The sequence below is a fragment of the Gorilla gorilla genome, chromosome 7 (genome assembly GCF_029281585.2).
Source record: "Gorilla gorilla gorilla isolate KB3781 chromosome 7, NHGRI_mGorGor1-v2.1_pri, whole genome shotgun sequence".
In the NCBI taxonomy this organism is placed as follows: domain Eukaryota; kingdom Metazoa; phylum Chordata; class Mammalia; order Primates; family Hominidae; genus Gorilla; species Gorilla gorilla.
In genome coordinates this window covers 20,460,780-20,465,774 of record NC_073231.2, presented here as the reverse complement: position 1 = coordinate 20,465,774, position 4,995 = coordinate 20,460,780, and the positions used below count along the sequence as shown (strand labels likewise).

General features: G+C 33.4%; 1 pseudogene; it reads right to left on the bottom strand.

Moving 5' to 3' along the window:
- Positions 1-520: 520 nt before the first annotated feature.
- Positions 521-1,124, bottom strand: LOC101141169 (T-complex protein 1 subunit gamma-like; annotated as a pseudogene).
- Positions 1,125-4,995: the final 3,871 nt, after the last annotated feature.

Genomic DNA, 4,995 nt, shown 5'->3' with positions numbered 1-4,995 from the left:
GGTACTCTAACTATTCCAAGAAGTTTGTTTCTAATAGAGATGTAATCCCAATTCAATCTATAGTAAATCAAGAAGAGAGGCCTCTGATATTTTTAAACTCATTCTAGAAAAATAAATTCACCTTTTGAAAAATCCCCAATGATTCAGGTAGTACCTTCTGGGCAGCCAAGGGAAATGAGGTAATAATGAATAGACCTTATTGTCACATAGATCAGGGCATGTTAAATGCGATTATTCCATATTATGTAATTTCCCAGTAAGCATGGCAATCAAGCACCTATAGCTCTTTTTTTCCCCCAAATGAGTTAGATTTAATCATCAGAAGCAAATTAAATGGAAATTTTACAATAGAGAAGTATTACATGTCAGTGTCTTTTGAAACCTGAGTTTGGACAGGAAGGGACTGAGTGCTACCTCTCAGTCTAATCCCTTGCAAAGACATGTACAGTGTCCTTGGTACTTTGGCTGAGGAAAGAGGGAGACTGCTGGTTCTGTATGTTGAAATCAACTTGCCCACCACTCACTCTTTGCTAGCACCAGTAGCCTCGCCTTTCTGGCTCTGCTCCTTGCCCTTCTTTTTGTGGCCTGCAGTGATGTCGTCAATCCATAAGAGCAGAACTACAGTCTCCATTGCTGCCCTAGACGTCTGCAGCTTCACAGCCAATGGCTCCTATATGCCCAGTTCCTTCATCTCCACCAAAATACTTGTCTCACCACTTACACCCCAGGTCTCATGGTTCTCCTAGGTGTGCTTGGCCTGAAGGGAGGTATTATAATAATAAGCAGATGGATGTTAATGGCCCCACGGTTCTGGATTAGGGTATGAGAGATGACCTCTACAACCCGGGTAACAGCTCTGTATGGCCATTGTTCATACCAGTCATGACCTTGGATTTTTCTGTCAAGACATGGATCACAGACATCTCAGAGGCCCCGACCCCTGGCACCAAATGCGGGTCAAAAAGAAAGTTGCAATAAACTTGCACAGCATCCTGGATGTTGTGTTCCATTTCAGAGAGAGTCTCTTTGCCATTCCCCTGGAGGAGAATGGTGCGAACCTTGGGGTCTTTGCATTTACTGATGAATGCAAAGTCCTCATCTCCAATTTTCTTGATTTTCAGCATGCCTACTCCTGTTCCTGTATTAAATAAGATATCAACATGGATTTCAGGAACTCTCCTATGATATACACAATCACTGTCATTTGGAATGATGGTTACTGTATTTGAAATCTTCCAATGGGCTAAGTTGAGCGTAATGAGTGAATAAAACAGTAATTTCAACTGAATCAGTTTCTCAAGAGACTTTATTTTGTCTTAGAATGTCATGACAAAACAGTCTAAACAGTCAGTGATGGCAATTGTTAGGATCGTGCCCCTTACTTTTACATTGCATCATATCTTATTCATAAGATTATCCAAAGTGAAGGACCAGCAGGACAGCTATAAAATTACATCAGTGTTTTCAAATATATTCATTTAAAAAAAAGTAATAAAAATAAGAATTTGGTTGCAATGAACAAGGGAAATAATAGCTACTTAAACTTTTACCTTATGGCTTTTAAAAAATGTGTTATACAAAGTAACAGAGCGGAAATCCTTTCTGTTATATTTAGTCTTTTAAAGTTCTGTCTGTTTTTGAAATAATTTTTTAAAAAATCAATGCAAAAATCCTTTTGGTGAATGGTGTTTTGATAACTTCTCTACAAAAGCTGTTCTGGGCATCCTTCACCACTTGCCTGTGTGCATTATCTGTAATCGTCTTTTAATAGACTGAGACTAAATTATTAGAAAAAAATCTCATCGCCAGGGGGTAAGGGTTGTCAGATACTACTGAGATGTAATATATCAAATGCTCAGGCTTTCAGCTTTATCTTATACGCTGTTCATTTTCAGGATACACATTTCAAAAAAAAGTTTTCAACCTTTCTAACCTGTTCTAATTTCAAATGAGCAAAGAAATGAGCACTAACAACAAAGGGAACAATAGAATTAATGAGTCCTGGACAACAGCAACATATTAGATAAAGGGTTTGTGACTAAAAGGAAGACAATTCAAGCCTTCTTTTTCCAGGAGCACATATTTGGGCTCAAAACTAATTAAAAGTTCCCCAAAAAAGAGTTTTCTTTTATAATCAGGACTTACAGTAGCTTCAAATTTTCAAGAAAAATACAAAATTTTGCAAATAGAAAACTTCGTGGTAATCAATGATTCATTTTTGTCTTAGTCCCATAAATAAAGTCCCAGTAAAATTATGAAAATGCAACCTGTATCTAAAGCAGTTCTGCATGGCCAAAAACTAACAATAATTAAAAGTTTGATATAATAATAAATAATTATAGGTCTAGAATTTTAAAAACTAATTTTTAATTCCAGGTTAATTTTCTTTCAGTTGAACTTTATTCACCTTGATCATTTTTCATCTTTCTGGACATTTTCTGTCCCTCATATCAGTCACAAATAACTTTGCGTAACTATTTTCTCCTTCATCACATACAATAGTTTCTTTTGTGTTTTTCCATTAAATTTGTTCTGCTGTGATCTGGCTCTACAATTTACTTCCATGACTAGAATTGCTTCTTTGCTTGCATTCATCAAATGATCACCTTCTTGTCCTTTACAACACAGATCATTATTCAGCTTCTCAATCTTGTAATTTTCTGAGTAGAAACAAGCTGAGAGGATCTTGTTTTTGATCTAAATATAAACAATCTATTCCAATCCACAATGATATGTTCTCATTTCTGCTTTTTAAAAAATGCTAAAAGTTGCTAGTATGAAAACCCTTAATATCATGTTGTCCTTTAGCCAATAATTCCACTTTTTGGAATTTTTCCTGTGAAACTGTGTGCAAAGATTTTTATTTTAATGGTAACGTTAGATAGGAATCAGTGGGAGGCAAAAGTCCAACAGATGGGAGTGGGCTAAATCAATTTTGATGGGCTATTTCATTAATTCATAAAATGAAAATAATAAAAAAGAATGTATTGAATTGAAAACATATTTTAAGTGAACAAAACCAAATGAAAATATATTCAGCACCTATTCTTGTTTAAAACATAAGTTTTCAAATATGTGTATGTTCTCAAACACAACTGGAAAATATTTCATCATATTCTATACATGATCTTTATTTAGTAGGATGAAATGATAATTTTCTCTTTTGATTTTGGAAAGAAAAATTTGATGCAAAAGTACTTCTAGGTTGGTTGACTTTTTCTCCTTATGAAAAGAGCTTTTATTTTTAACCAAGGCTCACTCTTCATAAAAAAAACTATTGATGGCTTTTTTTTTGTGCAAAGACCATGAGCAATGTTATAAATGAACATTTCGGTGCATATTAATAACCTTAGATCTACATTCGGACTCAAAACCTGAGAGAAACTGTAATGCTCTTTAATTTTTATAGTCATGCATTGTGTAATGACTTTTTGGTCAATGATGAACTGCGTATATGTTGGTGGCCCCATAAAATTATCATATCATATTTTTACTGTACCTTTTCTATGTTTAAATGTGTTTAGATACACAAACACCATTGTATTACAATTGTCCACATTATCCGGACGGTAACCTGCTATTCAGACTTGCAGCCTAGGAGCACTAGGCTATGCCGTATGACCTAGATGTGTAGTAGGCTATCTCATCTAGGTTTGTGTGAATACACTCTAGGATGGTCACACGATGACATTGCCTAACAGCACATTTCTCAGAATGTGTCCCCATTGTTAAATAATACATAATTATGTTTTAATCACACTTTCATTAATATGAATAAAACTTTAGCAAAAGGGACTTTCAGATTGTTTTCTAGACCTATACACTTAGGGAAATGCTTAAAGATCAGCCTTGTTTGCACCTCTATTTATCAAATTCTTGAAGGCAAGGTACACGTAACAAATTGCTTCTCTGTTCACCTTCATATCCAGGTTTATGAGTACTATTTATGTATTTAATTAAATACATTAATAATATAATTAGATTTATGTCAATGTAACTATTTTAAAATTATTTTTTAAAATAGAGAAAGTTTATTTATAATGCCTCCACTTGGAGTAATCACTTCTAATAATTTGGTTCATAAATTTCCAGACACTTTTCTACATTCATTTGTAGAATGTTTTGTACAGTATATCAAGTGCCTTTATAGTGTTTAAAAACTTTGAAACTATATAGTGTTTTAAATTTTTGTATTGTGGAATTTATTTTTCCATCATTATTTCTACATTGGGGGGCCATTATATGTATGTGTGTGTATACATAATGTACACATTATATCCATATATATATATACACCCTTATATGTAGTATTACATTTCTATGATTTTACTTTTTATGGTAAAATATTTAAAACTTTATAAATATGTTAATACATCAGAATTAGATGTAAGTTTACTATTCTTTGAAATTTTAAGTGGATTATATTAATAATATTCGTTGAAATATCAATATTATGCACAGTCTCATCAAGTTCCATTGCGTTCTTCATTTTCAAAAAATGTGCTTATCTACTCCTTAATCCACACACTAATATTGTGAAGTACTGTCTTACTCACACTCCCTCCGCCACTATATATGGTATGAGTACACATAGGATATGTATTCATATCTGTTTATAACTTCCTTCCTCAAGTTTCAGAGGATAAGTTATTTAATCACTTGAAAGCCATTTATCATGACTTCTTTGGCAGCAAGATAATATTCTCTTCCCCCTTAAAACATCTTTCTAATTTACTTGGTTTTAATAAACGGGAAAAAATGGAAACATAGTTTTGAAAACCTAGACTCATTTTTATTTTCAAAGAAAAGATTTGACAAGAGATTTCTTGCATGAAGTTACATTCTTCTGAGAAGCATAAGAATAACATAGCGGCTGATCAGATATTATATCGGGGAAATGTGAAGTTCAGGTGGCTTGGCTTAAAAAAACACACAGTGTAACCTAGGGAAATTAAGGTGATATCTCATTCATCGAAAGCAATTTCTCTCAGTTTA